Source organism: Oncorhynchus mykiss, chromosome 15 (genome assembly GCF_013265735.2).
Source record: "Oncorhynchus mykiss isolate Arlee chromosome 15, USDA_OmykA_1.1, whole genome shotgun sequence".
NCBI classification, from domain to species: Eukaryota; Metazoa; Chordata; class Actinopteri; order Salmoniformes; family Salmonidae; genus Oncorhynchus; species Oncorhynchus mykiss.
The window spans coordinates 52,237,735-52,255,719 of record NC_048579.1 but is presented as its reverse complement, the minus strand read 5'-3'; the positions used below and the strand labels follow the sequence as shown (position 1 = coordinate 52,255,719).

The following is a 17,985-nucleotide window of genomic DNA, read 5'->3' as shown; positions in this document are numbered from 1 at the left end:
TATTTCAAGGCCTCCACAACAATTGTAGACCTCCACAAGTCTGGTTCATCCTTGGGAGCAATTTCCAAACACCTGAAGGTACCACATTCATCTGTACAAACAATAGTATGCAAGTATAAACACCATGGGACCATGCAGCCGTCATACCACTCAGGAAGGAGACACGTTCTGTCTCCTAGAGATGAACGTACTTTGGTGCGAAAAGTGCAAATCAACCCCAGAACAACAGCAAAGGACTTTGTGAAGATGCTGGATGAAACAGGTACAAAAGTATCTATATCCACAGTAAAACAAGTCCTATATCGACATAACCTGAAAGGCTGCTCAGCAAGGAAGAAGCCACAGCTCCACAACTGCCATAAAAAAGCCAGACTACGGTTTGCAACTGTACATGGGGACAAAGAGCATACTTTTTGGAGAAATGTCCTCTGGTCTGATGAAACAAAAATAGAACTGTTTGGCTATAATGACCTTCTTTATGTTTGGAGGGAAAAGGGGGAGGCTTGCAAGCCGAAGAACACCATCCCAACCATGAAGCACTGTGGTGGCAGCATCATGTTGAGGGGGTGCTTTGCTGCAGAAGCGACTGGTGCACTTCACAAAATAGATGGCATCATGAGGATGGAAATGATGTAGATATATTGAAGCAACATCTCAAGATATCAGTCAGGAAAAGTTAAAGCTTGGTCGCAAATTGGTCTTCCAAATGGACAATGACCCCAAGCATACTTCCAAAGTTGTGGCAAAATGGCTTAAGGACAATAAAGTCAAGGTATTGGAGTGGCCATCACAAAGCCCTGACCTCGATCCTATATAAAATTTGTTGGCAGAACTGAAAAAGTGTGTCCGAGTAAGGAGGCCCACAAACCTGACTCCGTTACAAAAGCTCTGTCAGGAGGAATGGGCCAAAATTCACCCAACTTATTGTGGGAAGCTGTGTGGAAGGCTACCCAAAGCGTTTGACCCAAGTTAAACAATTTAAAGGCAATGCTTCTAAATACTAATTGAGTGTATTGTTCTTCTGACCCACTGGGAATGTGATGAAAGAAATAAAAGCTGAAATCAATCATTCTCTACTATTATTCTTACATTTCACATTCTTAAAATAAATAGGTGATCCTAACTGAACTAAGACAGGGATTTTTTACTAGGATTAATTGTAGTTTAAATATATTTGGCTAAGGTGTATGTAATCTTCCGAAACATTAGAGACTAGACTACTCTCTCGCCCCTTTCTCCTTCTTTCTCTCTATCTCTTTTTTTATCCCCCTCTCTCCATGTCTCTCTCTCTCTCAGCTAACTTGTTACAGTATGCAGTCTGCCTCTTCACATCCTACTCACAGTGATCGAATGGTTTGGGATGAGTCTCTCTCTCACACAGACAGATAGACAGACAGACAGACAGACAGACAGACAGACAGACAGACAGACAGACAGACAGACAGACAGAGAGACAGACACACAGACACACAGACACACAGACACACGGAGATAGAGAGAGCCTTATCTCACCTCAACCAACCCGTGTGGGATTGTACCCAGCTTGCTGTGATTGTCAGAAATAATTTCAGTATGAAGATTCTCATACACACACACCCACACACATTCCGTGATGCGTGGTTCATCTCAGAATGTAAAGTCTCTTTATATTCTGCTCCATCAGTACTAAAGCTGTAGGAGAATTTAAACACGGGAGACCACTAGCAATTAAAACAGGCCACAGAACCGGTCACAGCCAGCACACTGATTAGTATGCATGGATGGAGCAGAAAGTAAACGTTCATTAAACCTGCTATATTTTAGAGTGCTCGGAGGAGTGTGTGTGTGTGTGGGCGGAGTGCCAGAAATAGTGAAAGAAGGGAAAAAGATAAAGCTTTTCCAAAGGCCTCCAGTGTGAGTGTATAAGAAGTCTTTGAGTGCAGACATGGAGGACAGTAGCTATCTGACCCGAGAAAGCTATATAGCACCTCGCTGAGGAGAGACAGGGCTTTGTAGTGGAGAAAACAGAGAACGATTGAAGGACAGTTGAAGAAAACGATTGATAAAGGAACGTCAACATCAGCGTTTTCTCGAATCCTGCTAGACCAGACTCACCCTCCCATCGACCTGGTCAAAAGTAGTGCACTAAATAGGGAATAGGGTAGGGCTGACCTAATTTAGGCGACTGGTCGATAGGCTGTCGGCCGAGATTATTTTTTTTTTTGTCGAACAGTGGCATGTTTGGCACACGAGACGCCTGTCTGAGTGGACTAATCCATTTCAGAGGCTGCGGGGATGCCACACCAGTATCACCAGGAGTACATTTACCGCTAATTCCTATCATTTCTAATCTACAATGTTTATTTTGTTACGGTTATTTCTGTTGATGGATTCAAAATATTCTTCATATTGCAGTTTTACCATTGTCATTGTAGGAGTGCACAACCTAGGCTACACTTGTGAGGAAACGTTTGGGTTTATTTCATTCCATTTACAAGTTATTAATTGTCTTTTGTTTGGAGTGCTCACAGACACCAGATTACGCATAGAACTAGGCTACCTGGCCTGCGCGCAAATGTAGGCTTATAAATGTACCCATTTGTGAATCTGATACTCTTTCTGATACTGATACTGATACTCTTTCTTCGACTCAAAAAGCAAGTAAACAAAGTCTGTTTTTACATCCATTGAGAATGACAACAGTTCCTCAACGTAGCCTCTCTCTTTCGATAAACACTCCGCATGAAAGGGGAAAAAAAATGTCATGCACCGCTTGATCCGGTGGAAATGTCATAAAAAATACCTACCTTATAACTTCTTATGCAAATATCCTACAGCTGTGTCTGTCTCTCAAGAGTTCACATACTTTATGCAACGTTGCAAGTTTGCTAGTGTGAGCTTCAGGCTGGATCCAAGTTAGTAGCTGATACAATGTTTCAAGTTCCTTGCAGACAGGCCATGCATAGCCAATGTGATTCATAGGATATTTATTTTTAACAGGATGTGTTCTACCTGCAGGCTGCAATGTTTTTATATGTAGGCTATATACACATATTGGCAATAGAAGTTACTTTTGGATTTGTATCATTTTCATTTAGATATCATTTTGATGACCCACATGACATTGACTTTGAGATACAAAGACTTTATCAGAAATTAAATATAACCCACGAAAATGTGCATATGATAATCATAACTGGCATGCGGATCAGTAGAAATGGTACGATGACTTGGCACTCCAAATGGAAAAGGTTGCCGACCGCTGGTGTGGCCTATTACCGGCAACTTCAGGAACCTAATGGCAGAATCTGCGAACGTCAGCTGGCAGCGGGAGGAAGAGGGTCAGGAATGGGTATTTTTCTTCTCGTTAAGCTATATTGATCTCTTGTTCCCTCTTTAGTAATTTGTGTGTCTTGATTTTTAATTGCAGTGCTTAAAGTATCAGGCAAAGTATCCTGATTTTAGTATAGTTGATTTTATTCAAACATAGGGTGTCTATATTACACCTATGTGGGAATGCCGTTCATTGACTACAGCTCAGTGTTCAACATCATAGTGCCCACAAACTCATCACTAAGCTAAGGGCACTGGGACCAAATACCTCCCTCTGCAACTGGATCCTGAACTTCCTGACGGGTCACCCACGGGTGGTAAGGGTAGGCAACAACATCTGCCATGCTGATCCTCAAAACGAGGGCCCCTCAAGGGTGCGTGCTTAGTCCCCTCCTGTATTCCCTGTTCACCCATGACTGCGTGGCCAAGCACGACTCCAACACCATCATTAAGTTTGCTGACGACACACCGGTGGTAGGCCTGATAATGTCTACACCTGTTGGATTCAGCATTTCACTGTAATGTCTACTACACCTGTTGGATTCAGCATTTCACTGTAATGTCTACACCTGTAGGATTCAGCATTTCACTGTAATGTCTACACCTGTTGGATTCAGCATTTCACTGTAATGTGTACACCTGTCGGATTTGGCGCACGTGACTAATAACGTTGGATTTTATTTTATTTAATATGTGGAAAAATACACATTTAAAAATGTTGAAAAATCGATTGGTCAAAAGAACGGACCACTCCGTCAACCAAGATTTTTAGAATAGGGTGCCATTTAGGACCGAGACCCTCTCTACTGGGTAAACTTAGGTGTCTGGAATAAGCAACTATATTTGTGACAGATGCAACAACCTGAGTGTTTGTTTAAATTGCGTTGGTATGGCTAGGTGACCAGACAGGTGGAAATGGCTCCTGTCCACTCTAGCGTCTGTCTATAACTGCTGGAGCCTGATATGAGTCACACATTAACCCAAAGGTGTGGAGCTCCAGGCCAAGCCAGGGGCCCTTGCTGCTCCCTGTTTCCCAGTAGGAGATCATGTCCCTGGGTACTCAGGCTACGCTCCAGCGCCTGGCCCCGCTGGTTTTCCCTCTGGCACTCAGTCAAGCTGAGTCAGTGTTGATTAACCAAGAGTACATGAGAGCCAGGTTATCTCCCTGACTTCATTAAATCTCTCTCTCCCTCTCTCTAGTACTATTTTCTCTCTTGGGTCCCTCACTCCGTCCCACTCTCTACCTCTTTCATTTCCTTGCTTTGCCAGTCTCTCTCTACCCCCATACCCTCTTTCTCTCTCCGTCTCTCTGTTTGCTCTCTGATGTAGAGCTGTCAACCTGTGTGTTTTGTGTTGTCTCTCAGTGTTTAACCTTGTAATTACGGGCGCTGCTGTGGGCCAAATTACCTCTGTTACTCAAGGTGCCTGTTGCTGTAGTAGGGCACTGAAGAGAGAGGGGGATGGAGGGGGGGGGGGGAGAGGTGTGTGTGAAGAAAGGACAGAAGGTCCACTAACAAGCTGAAGGAGAACTGCACAGACGGATAAAGTGAGGGAGGAGGATGGAAGGAGGTAGTGTGAAGAAGCCCAGACGGAGAAGTGACGGGTGGGAAGAGATGGATGAATCGGCTGGTTGACACGGAGGGATAAGTCAGAGGAGAGGGTGATGAGATGGAGAACAAACATTGAATGCACATTTGCTCGTGTGCGAAAAATCACTCGTCGTCATTGTCATTATTCTCATTTAGTGACCTTTCAGTTAACGAGAGAGCACCATTAATCAATAGGCGCCCTGTCTGGTGAATTATGGTGCATAAATGACTGGCCAGATGAACCAATATTTGGAGCGCTGCTGGAGAAGTGCGTGTGTGTGCGTGCGCGTGTGCGCAACCCCATATCCAACCTTGTCCCTTGACGGCCCTACAGGCTGCTGTTTGTTTGGGTTTCTCTACCTCCTCCCCATTTCATCAGTGTGAGAGAAAAGAGAGAGGGCAAGGGAGAGAGAGAGTTGGAAGAGAGGGTAGCCGTGCCTGTCACTGCTGATGTCTTTATCTCGCTCCAGCGGCACAGACGAGTCCACTGTGCGCTCGCTGTGGGTCTAGATCAGTGTGTGTGAGACGTGTAAATAGACAGAGAATCTGGTCTCTAGGCATGTTCCCGAAATGTAGAACTTTGTTTATTAAACCAGGAAAATAATTAACCATCAATGTATATTGTATGTAAACACATATATGAGATAAATAACGTGTGTGTGTGTGTGTGTGTGTGTGTGTGTGTAGTCCAGAAAAGGCTTTGAAGGACTCTCTGCTGCCCTACGAGGCAGCGTACCTCTCCAAGTCTCCGTCTCGTCTGTTTGACCCCGTCAACCTGGTGTTCCCCATGGGGGGACGTAACCCCCGCCCTCCCACGACGAACCGGACAGCACCATCAAGACCATCACCAGGTACACACCCACACAAACACTGTTCTCCACTCAGACAACATTCTCCGAGAACTGAAATATGATTTCTTACATCTGTTGTTCATCGCACTTTCTTTTGCTGATCTTTCCGATGTCCTACATGTCATATTATTATGTGTGCGTCCTCCACAGCGAGCTGACCGTGGCGTCGGTAGACACAAGTCTGACTCTGGCGGTGGTCAAGAACGCTGCCAAGACCGTCCAGCTCTTCTGCGTCAAGTCTGAGCAGCTGGTAGGTCACCACAACAACCAATTGTCCATCAGTCAAACCCTGTTCTGTGGCTAAGTGGCAGCCCTATGTGTCAGTGGGTGCAAGGAGAGGAGATGGGAGGGGATGAGGAGAAGAGAACAGGAGAATAGAGGGGGGTAAAATAGTACAGACCGGTCAGAGAATGTCTCAGCCCATTGTCGTCAGTGCTCATTCAGAATTTCCCTGATGGTCATCATCAAGTGGGCTGCTTGGCTTGTCGGATGAGGAGGGTTACTGAGGAGGCTAGTGCCTGGGTTAGTGACCCATAGGGCTCTGGTCAAAAGTAGTGCACTAATAAATAGGGAATAGGGTTTCATTTGGGACACATTAACACACAGTGTCTGGGTGGTTCCTCCTGCCTACTAATGTAGTCTTCAAAAGGTAGAGTTAACCTGAACATTAAGAAATAACAAATGTGTCGAGACAATCTCTCCACCCTGGCTCTCACTCTTGATTATATAGTGGACTAGAAGTCAACCCTGCAACCCTAGGAGCCCTCCGTCGTCCAGCTCTTCACATATGTGGGAGCTGTATCTACTGCGCTTTGTTTCGGGACAAACTGGATAACTCAGCGTTCCATTGCGGTAATTGTTTGCTTGCCGAGGATTTAGGCTTGAGGTGGCTTCCTTGATCACGCAGGTCGCCAGCCTATGTCAGAAACTGGATCGAGTGGGGCTTCTCCATCTGTCGGAGGCCTGCGCCGGGAGCAACGGGCTCAGGTTATCCTGCCTCTCGGCCATCCATAAAGGGTTCTCCAAATCCTGTGACCCGTGGAATTGGGTTGATTTCCTTGTCCTTCTCGCCTGCTGTGATTTTGGGCAGCTCTATGGTAAGAACTTTGAGCGTACCTGGTGCAAAAACAATGTCCTGTCCCGGAGCTCTAGTAAATTACATTACTAAGCTGCTCCCGAATGTACTAAGTCAGGACATGGAAATCGATTGTATCGTCGTCCATGTGGGTTTTAATGACATTATGAAGGGCAGCTCGGAAGGATTGAAACTGGATTTTAAAGAGCTGATTGACTCTCTGCTAGACAATCATATCTGGCCCTGTGCCCTCTCTGAATCGTGGCATTGAACACTTTAGCAGGATTCTTTCTCTTCTGGCTACGTGATTATTGCAGCTGAATGGGTGTAACTTTTGTTGACAATTTCTATACCTTTTTTGAAAACAAGACACATTTTATAAGGAGGATGGGATCCACCCAAGTCATTTGGGTTTCATGATCCTTTCACGGCGTTATAAGGCTGGGTTGAGACAATGACTTATCAGTGACCCAAGCGCAGCTCAGTTAATCCCTACCATTGTGACTGAGTTGTCATAATGCTTCAGCAAATGTACATTATCCCAGCGTTGGTAGACACAATGTAAATAACCTGATTTATGTCCCTCTAACTGCCCTGAATGCCTCTGCTGATCCTGCAGCTATTGTATGCAGTAATCATGGGCCTATGAACCAGATTTATACTATTAACACTGAGGTGGTGTGTCCTAGCAGGAAGTCCACTGTGAGCAGCTCACCCTGCACTAACATAAATAACATGAGCACATCTGCTGCTGCTAAGCTTCCCATTAAAGCAATGAAGATAAATTAAGCATCCCAGACGAAAAGTGCTCAAAATTGCCCACATTAACGTATGTAATTTAAGAAACAAGTTCCTGAAATCAATACTTTGCTAGTAGCAGATGACATTCATATTTTGACTATCTCTGAAGCGCACTTCGATAATTCCTTTGATACCGTGGTAGCAATACACGGTTATAACACCTACAGAAAATACATAAAATGCTAATAGTGGAGGTGTTGCTGTTTATATTCAGAATCACATTCCTGTGAAGCTTAGAGAGGATCTCATGTTAAATACTGTTGACGTAACATGGCTACAGGTTCATCTGCCTCACCTAAAGCACATTCTAGTGGGAAGCTGCTATGGACCACCAAGTGCTAACAGTCGGTATCTGGATAACATGTGTGAAATGCTTGATAATGTATGTGATATCAACAGAGGTATATTTTCTGTGTGATTTCAAATATTGACTGGCTTTCATCAAGCTGCCCACTCAGGAAAATGCTTCAAACTGTAACCAGTGCAGGCATCTACCAGGGTAGGTCAACCTACCAGGGTAGTTACAAACAGCACAGGAATGAAATCATCAACATGTATTGATCACATCTTTACTAATGCTGCAGAAATTAGCTTGAAAGCAGTATCCAGATCCATAGGATGTAGTGATCACAATATAATAGCCATATCTAGGAAGACCAAAGTTCTTAAGGCTGGGACTGTATAAGAGGTCATACAATAAGTTTTGTAGTGATTCCTATGTTATTGATGTACAGAATATTTGTTGGTCTCTGCTGTGTAATGAGGAGCAAACAAACGCTGCACTTTGACACATTTATGAAATTGCTTATTTCAGTCACTAATAAACCCATTAAGAAAATGACTGTAAAAACGATTTAATCCCTGTTGATTGTTGAGGATTTGAAAAATTGTGTGGTTGAGAGGGATGAGGCGAAAGGAATTTTATTTTAATTTGTTTTATTTTAGTTCTCAACCAGTTCTCAACTAGTTCTCAACCAGGTAGACCAGTTGAGAACAAGTTCTCATTCACAACTGCGACCTGGCCAAGATAAGGCAAAGTAGTGTGACACAAACAACACAGAGTTACACATGGGATAAACAAACGTACAGTCAATAACAATAGAAAAATCTATATACTGGGCAATAAATAGGCCATAGTGGTGAAATAATTACAATTTAGCATTAACACTGGAGTGATAGATGTGCAGAAGATGATGTGCAAGTAGAGATACTGGGGTGCAAAGGAGAAAAAAATAATTATTACAATATGGGGATGAGGTAGTTGGGTGGGCTATTTACAGATAGGCTATGTACAGGTGCAGTGATCTGTGAGCTGCTCTGACAGCTGGTGCTTAAAGTTAGAGAGGGCGATATGAGTCTCCAGCTTCAGTGATTTCTGCAATTAGTTCCAGTCATTGGCAGCAGAGAACTGGAAGGAAAGGCGGCCAAATAAGGAATTGGCTTTGGGGATGACCAGCGAAATATACCTGCTGGAGTGTGTGCTCGGGTGGGTGTTGCTATGGCGACCAGTGACCAGAATGTCTGGCTGCCCAACCGATTGGCAAACGTATTGCAAATTGAGAAATCATGTTACTAAACTGAATAAAAAGAAGGAACTACACTATGAAACAAAGATAAATGACATAAAGAATGATAGTAAAAAAACTTTGGAGCACCTTAAATTACATTTTTGGGCAACTCAGCTCCATTATTCATTGAATCAGTTGGCTCATTCATCACAAAATATTGATTTTTCCAACTACTTTAATGATTTTTTTCATTGGCAAGATTAGCAAACTTAGGCATGACATGCCAGCAACAAACGCGGACACTACACATCCAATTATATCTGACCAAATGATGAAAGACAAGCGTGGAAGAGGTGAAAAAAGTATTGTTGTCAATCAACAATGACAAGCCACCGGGGTCTGACAACTTGGATGGAAAATTACTGAGGATAATTGTGGATGATATTGCCACACCTATTTGCCATGTTTTTTAAGCATACTAGAAAGTGTGAGCCCTCAGGCCTGGAGGGAAGCTGAAGTCATTCCGCTACCTAAGAATAATAAAGCCCCCTTTACTGGCTCAAACAGTCTGTTACCAAAAATGGGGTTTGACCAGATACAATGCTATTTTACAGTAAACAAATTGACAACAGATATTCAGGACACTTATAGGGAAGGACATTCAACAAGCACAGCACTTACACAAATGACTGATGATTGACTGAGAGAAATTGTTGATAAAAAGATTTGGCGGGTTGTTTTGTTAGACTTCAGTGCAGCTTTTGTCGATCATAGCCTGCTGCTGATTTTTCAATCTTTACTAACGACTTTGAGTAAAGCCAGTGTGTCTATATGTATGCGCATGACTCAACACTATGCACGTCAGCGACAACAACGACTGAAATGACTGCAACACTTAACAAAGAGCTGCAGAGTGGGTGGCAAGGAATAATATCTTTTTACTAAAAGCTTTGTATTTGGGACAAATCATTCACTAAACCCTCAAACCCCACCAAAATCTTGTATTTATTACAATGTGGAAAATAAGCAAGTTGAGTTGACTAAACTGCTTGGAGTAACCCTGAATTGTAAACTGTCAAAACATATTGATACAACAGTAGCTAAGATTGGGAGAAGTCTGTCCATAATAAAGCGCAGGTCTACATTCTTAACAGCACTATCAACAGGTCAGGTCCTACAGGCCCTAGTTTTGTGGCACCTGACGTACTCTTCAGTCGTGTGGTCAGGTGCCACAAAAAGTGACATAATAAAATTGCAATTGGCTCAGAACAGGGCAGCTCGGCTGGCCCTTGAATGTACACAGAGAGCTAACATTAATAATATGCATGTCAATTTCTCCTGGCTCAAAGTGGAGGAGCGATCATTACTTGTATTTGTGAGAGGTATTGACATGTTGAATGCATACCCCACAAGACATACGCCACATGCATACCCCACAAGACATGCCACAAGAGGTTTCTTCCCAGTCCCCAAGTCCAGAACAGACTATGGGAGGCGCACATTACTACATATAGCCATGTCTACATGGAACTCTATTCCACATCAGGTAACTGATGCAAGCAGTAGAATTAGGTTTAAAAAACAGATAAAAATACACCTTGTGAGGGGCCTCCCAAGTGGTGCAGCGGTCTAAGGCACTGCATGGCAGTGCTTGAGGCGTCACTACAGACCCAGTTTCAATCCCAAGCTGTGTCACAACCGGCCATGACTGGTAGTCCCATAGGGCGGTGCACAATTGGACCAGCGTCGTCTGGGTTAGGGGAGGGTTTGGCCCAGCGTCGTCTGGGTTAGTGGAGGGTTTGGCCCAGCGTCGTCTGGGTTAGAGGAGGGTTTGGCCCAGCGTCATCTGGGTTAGGGGAGGGTTTGGCCCAGCGTCGTCTGGATTAGGGGAGGGTTTGGCCCAGCGTCGTCTGGGTTAGGGGAGGGTTTGGCCCAGCGTCGTCCGGGTTAGGGGAGGGTTTGGCCCAGCGTCGTCCGGGTTAGGGGAGGGTTTGGACCAGCGTCGTCTGGGTTAGGGGAGGGTTTGGCCCAGCGTCGTCCGGGTTAGGGGAGGGTTTGGACCAGCGTCGTCTGGGTTAGGGGAGGGTTTGGCCCAGCGTCGTCCGGGTTAGGGGAGGGTTTGGCCCAGCGTCGTCTGGGTTAGGGGAGGGTTTGGCCCAGCGTCGTCCGGGTTAGGGGAGGGTTTGGCCCAGCGTCGTCTGGGTTAGAGGAGGGTTTGGCCAGGGGGCTTTACTTGGCTCATCGTGCTCAAGCAATATATATATATATATATATATATATATAAATAAATAATTCTCTCTACTATTATTCTTACATTTCACATTCTTAAAATAAAGTGGTGATCCTAACTGACCTCTGACACTGACTTTTTACTAGGATTAAATGTCAGGAATTGTGAAAAACTGTGTTTAAATGTATTTGGCTAAGGTGTATGTAAACTTCTGACTTGATATATATACAGTGCCTTGCGAAAGTATTCGGCCCCCTTGAACTTTGCGACCTTTTGCCACATTTCAGGCTTTAAACATAAAGATATAAAACTGTATTTTTTTTGTGAAGAATCAACAACAAGTGGGACACAATCATGAAGTGGAACGACATTTATTGGATATTTCAAACTTTTTGAACAAATCAAAAACTGAAAAATTGGGCGTGCAAAATGATTCAGCCCCTTTACTTTCAGTGCAGCAAACTCTCTCCAGAAGTTCAGTGAGGATCTCTGAATGATCCAATGTTGACCTAAATGACTAATGATGATAAATACAATCCACCTGTGTGTAATCAAGTCTCCGTATAAATGCACCTGCACTGTGATAGTCTCAGAGGTCCGTTAAAAGCGCAGAGCGCATCATGAAGAACAAGGAACACACCAGGCAGGTCCGAGATTCTGTTGTGAAGAAGTTTAAAGCCGGATTTGGATACAAAAAGATTTCCCAAGCTTTAAACATCCCAAGGAGCACTGTGCAAGCGATTATATTGAAATGGAAGGAGTATCAGACCACTGCAAATCTACCAAGACCTGGCCGTCCCTCTAAACTTTCAGCTCATACAAGGAGAAGACTGATCAGAGATGCAGCCAAGAGGCCCATGATCACTCTGGATGAACTGCAGTGATCTACAGCTGAGGTGGGAGACTCTGTCCATAGAACAACAATCAGTCGTATATTGCACAAATCTGGCCTTTATGGAAGAGTGGCAAGAAGAAAGCCATTTCTTAAAGATATCCATAAAAAGTGTTGTTTAAAGTTTGCCACAAGCCACCTGGGAGACACACCAAACATGTGGAAGAAGGTGCTCTAGTCAGATGAAACCAAAATTGAACTTTTTGGCAACAATGCAAAACGTTATGTTTGGCGTAAAAGCAACACAGCTGAACACACCATCCCCACTGTCAAACATGGTGGTGGCAGCATCATGGTTTGGGCCTGCTTTTCTTCAGCAGGGACAGGGAAGATGGTTAAAATTGATGGGAAGATGGATGGAGCCAAATACAGGACCATTCTGGAAGAAAATCTGATGGAGTCTGCAAAAGACCTGAGACTGGGACGGAGATTTGTCTTCCAACAAGACAATGATCCAAAACATAAAGCAAAATCTACAATGGAATGGTTCAAAAATAAACATATCCAGGTGTTAGAATGGCCAAGTCAAAGTCCAGACCTGAATCCAATCGAGAATCTGTGGAAAGAACTGAAAACTGCTGTTCACAAATGCTCTCCATCCAACCTCACTGAGCTCGAGCTGTTTTGCAAGGAGGAATGGGAAAAAAATTCAGTCTCTCGATGTGCAAAACTGATAGAGACATACCCCAAGCGACTTACAGCTGTAATCGCAGCAAAAGGTGGCGCTACAAAGTATTAACTTAAGGGGGCTGAATAATTTTGCACGCCCAATTTTTCAGTTTTTGATTTGTTAAAAAAGTTTGAAATATCCAATAAATGTCGTTCCACTTCATGATTGTGTCCCACTTGTTGTTGATTCTTCACAAAAAAATACAGTTTTATATATTTATGTTTGAAGCCTGAAATGTGTCAAAAGTCGCAAAGTTCAAGGGGGCCGAATACTTTCGCAAGGCACTGTATATATACAGTTGAGGTCAGAAGTTTACATACACCTTAGCCGAATACATTTAAACACAGTTTTTCACAATTCCTGACATTTAATCCTAGTAAAACTTCCCTGTCAGAGGTCAGTTAGGATCACCACTTTATTTTAAGAATGTGAAATGTCAGAATAATAGTAGAGAGAATGATTTATTTCAGCTTTTATTTTTTTTCATCACATTCCCAGTGGGTTCGAAGTTTATATACACCCAATTATTATTTGGTAGCATTGCCTTTAAATTGTTTAACTTGGGTCAAACATTTTGGGTAGCCTTCCACAAGCTTCCCACAATAAGTTGGGTGAATTTTGGCCCATTCCTCCAGACAGAGCTGGTGTAACTGAGTCAGGTTTGTAGGCCTCCTTGCTCGCACACGCCTTTTCAGTTCTGCCCACAAATTTTCAATAGAATTGAGGTCAGGGCTTTGTGATGGCCACTCCAATACCTTTGACTTTGTTGTCCTTAAGCCATTTTGCCACAACTTTGGAAGTGTCCTTGGGGGTCATTAATTCATTTGAAGACCCATTTGCGACCAAGCTTTAACTTCCTGACTGATATCTTGAGATGTTGCTTCAATATATCCACATAACTTTCCATCCTCATGATGCCATCTGTTTGTGAAGTGCACCAGTCCCTCCTGCAGCAAAGCACCCCCACAACATGATGCTGCCAACATGATGCTGCCTGTTCTTCGGCTTGCAAGCCTCACCCTTTTTCCTCCAAACATAACAATGGTCATTATGGACAAACAGTTATATTTTTGTTTCATCAGACCAGAGGACATTTCTCCAAAAAGTACGCTTTTTGGATGTACAGTTGCAAACTGTTGTCTGGCTTTTTTATGGCGTTTTGGAGCAGTGGCTTCTTCCTTGCTGAGCGGCCTTTCAGGTTATGTTGATATAGGACTCGTTTTACTGTGGATATAGATACTTTTGTACCTGTTTCATCCGGCATCTTCACAAGGTCCTTTGCTGTTGTTCTGGGATTGATTTGCACTTTTCACACCAAAGTACGTTAATCTCTAGGACACGGAATGCGTCTCCTTCCTGAGCGGTATGACGGCTGTGTGGTCCCATGGTGTTTATACATTCGTACTATTGTTTGTACAAATGAACGTGGTACCTTCAGGCATTTGGAAATTGCTCCCAAAGAAGAACCAGACTTGTGGAGGTCTACAATTGTTTATCTGAGGTCTGATTTCTTTTGATTTTCCCATAATGTCAAGCAAAGAGGCACTGAGTTTAAAAGTAGGCCTTGAAATACATCCACAGGTACACCTCCAATTGACTCAAATTATGTCAGTTTGCCTAGCAGAAGCTTCTAAAGCCATGATATAATTTTCTGGAATTTTCCAAGCTGTTTCAAGGCACAGTATTTGAGATTTGAGATTCTTCAGTAGTCAGCCTGGAATCCATTTCAATTAACAGGTTTGCCTTGTTAAAAGTGAATTTGTGGAATTTCTTTCCTTAAAGTGTGAGCCAATCAGTTGTGTTGTGACAAAGTAGGGGTGGTATACAGAAGATGGCCCTATTTGGTAAAAGACCAAGTCCATATTATGGCAAGAACAGCTCAAATAAGTAAAGAGAAACGACAGTCCATCATTATTTTAAGACATGAAGGTCAGTCAATACGGAAAATTTCAAGAACTTTAAAAGTTTCTTCAAGTGCAGTCGCAAAAACCATCAAGCACTATGATGAAACTGGGTCTCATGAGGACCTCCACAGGAAAGGAAGACCCAGAGTTACCTCTGCTGCAGAGGATAAGTTCATTAGAGTTACCAGCCTCAGAAATTGCAGCCCAAATAAATGCTTCACAGAGTTCAAGTAACAGACACATCTCAACATCAACTGTTCAGAGGAGACTGTGTGAGTCAGGTCTTCATGGTCGAATTGCTGCAAAGAAACCACTACTAAAGGACACCAATAATAATAAGTGACTTGCTTGGGCCAAGAAACACGAGCAATGGACATTAGACTGGTGTGTAAATCTGTCCTTTGTCTAAAGTCCAAATTTGAGATGTTTTGTTCCTATCACTGTGTCTTTGTGAGAAGTGGTGTGGGTCAATGGATGATCTCTGCATGTTTGTTTCCCATCGTAAAGCATGGAGGTGTTATGGTGTGGGGGTGCTTTGCTGTTGACACTGTCAGTGATTTATTTTGAATTCAATGCACACTTAACCAGCATGGCTACCACAGCATTCTGCAGCTATACGCCATCCCATCTGGTTTGTGCTTAGTGGGACAATCATTTCTTTTTCAACTGGACAATGACCCAACATACCTCCAGGCTATGTAAGGGCTATTTGACCAAGAAGGAGAGTGATGGAGTGCGACATCAGATGACCTGGCCTCCACAATCCCCTGACCTCAACCAACTTGAGATGGTTTGGGATGAGTCGGACCCCAGAGTGAAAGAAAAGCAGCCAACAAGTGCTCAGCACATGTGGGAACGCCTTCAAGGCTGTTGGAAAAGCATTCCAGGTGAAGCTGGTTGAGAGAATGCCAAGAGTGTGCAAGCTGTCATCAAGCCAAATGGGGCCTATTTGAAGAATCTCAAATAGGCCCCATTTGTTTAACACTTTTTTGGTTACTACATGATTTGATATGTGTGTTATTTCATAGTTTTGATGTCTTCACTATTATTCTACAGTGTAGAAATTAGTACAAATAAAGAAAACCCTTGAATGAGTAGGTGTTCTAAAACTTTTGACCGGTAGTATACATATTGCCTCAGTTACCTCAACTAAACGGTGCCCCTGCACATTGACTCTGTACCGGTACCCCCTCTATATAGCCTTGCTTGTTATTTTACTGCTGCTGTTTAATTATTTGTTACTTTTATTTTTTATCTTTTACTTAACACTTATTTCTTTTTTTATTCTTAACTTCTTAAAGCATTGTTGGTTAAGCTCTTGTCAGTAAGCATTTCACTGTAAGGTCTACCTACACCTGTTGTATTCGGTGCATGTGACAAATACGATTTGATTTGACAAACGCAGACATACTCAGGTGTGAACAGGAAGCGTCTTCAGGGCTGGTACCCTGACACCTTTCTGTGTGTGTGTGTGTGGGCACGTGCATGTCATGAATGCCAGTGTGTGCGTGTCTGCCATCCACACAACTACACTCTGAGGCAATAGTTAACTGTTGCTGTGCCCTTTTTAGACCGTTGCTATGGCACCACTTTGTTGTCTGAACTCTCGCTTTTTCTCTCTCTCTGTCTTCCTGAGATGGCCCTAATTCCTGTCTCTGTCTTCTTGAAATGGCCCTAATTCCTGTCTCTGTCTTCCTGAGATGGCCCTAATTCCTGTCTCTGTCTTCTTGAGAGAGCCCCAATTCCTCTCTCTCTGTCTTCCTGAGATGGCCCCAATTCCTCTCTCTCTGTCTTCCTGAGATGGCCCTAATTCCTCTCTCTGTCTTCTTGAAATGGCCCCAATTCCTCTCTCTCTGTCTTCCTGAGATGGCCTCAATTCCTCTCTCTCTGTCTTCCTGAGATGGCCTCAATTCCTCTCTTTCTGTCTTCCTGAGATGGCCCCAATTCCGCTCTCTCTGTCTTCTGTTATTTCTGTTATCCAATCAGCACTATGTCTACGGTGTGAAGGTTCAGATTGCTTCCAGATCATTCCACTCCCAATGTTATTTTCAGAGCTTGTCTATGACTTTTCCCTCCTATTTTCTCCTCTCCAATCATTTGATTAAGTCTAGTAGGTATGATGAGGATTAGATTGTGTGTGTGACCTGCTTGTCATCACCTCTGAGATGAGTGGTGGTGAGGTGTCCCCATCCGCCTGTGGAACATGGCCTGAAGACAGCAGCACAAACTGCTACTACAGCTGGATCCTGGTTCCTGCCCCATTTCTGTGTGGCCCCTCCTCGCTCTGCTATAGCAGTGGGAGCTGGCATCTGGCTCCTGTGGGCCCTTGCTCTCACTGATGCTGTGTGTCTGCTGAGTACTACAGGTGTCCTGACTTTTCTCTCTCTCTTCCCTCCACCTATTTCTCTTTCTCCCTCCTCTCCCTTTCTCTGTCTCTCTCGCTCTTCCGCTCTCTCTCTTCCTCTATTTCTCTTCCTCCATCCTTCCATTCTTCTCTCTCTCTTTTCTCTCCGGCTGTCTACCCAGGGGGATGCCAGTCAGGTGATGGGGCCTCTCACAGAAGGCCAGAGTAGGAACATGGCGGTGGTCAACTCCCTCTACAGACGACACCAAGATGTTGCTAAGGTAACACACCAATACGCTCACACACACGTATACACACACACCATCACACATATTACGCTTAGCTTGCACTGTGCTCTTTTTCCACGTCTACCTTGTTTTACACGTTCGCATTATGTTTTACATGTCTGCCTTGATTTACACGTTCACATTATGTTTTACATGTCTGCCTTGATTTACACGTCTGCATTATGTTTTACATGGCTGCCTTGATTTACACATTCACATTATGTTTTACATGTCTACCTTGATTTACACGTTCACATTATGTTTTACATGTCTGCCTTGATTTACACGTCTGCATTATGTTTTACATTATGTTTTACACATCTGCATTATGTTTTACATTATGTTTTACATTATGTTTTACATTATGTTTTACACATCTGCATTATGTTTTACATTATGTTTTACACGTCTGCATAATGTTTTACACGTCTGCATTATGTTTTACATTATGTTTTACACGTCTGCATAATGTTTTACACGTCTGCATTATGTTTTACACGTCTGCATTATGTTTAGCATTAT

The 17,985-nt window shown here is 43.4% G+C and overlaps 1 pseudogene; it reads left to right on the top strand.

The window, feature by feature from the left end:
* Nucleotides 1-17,985, top strand: part of LOC118938894 — a 70,847-nt pseudogene that overhangs the window by 23,146 nt on the left and 29,716 nt on the right.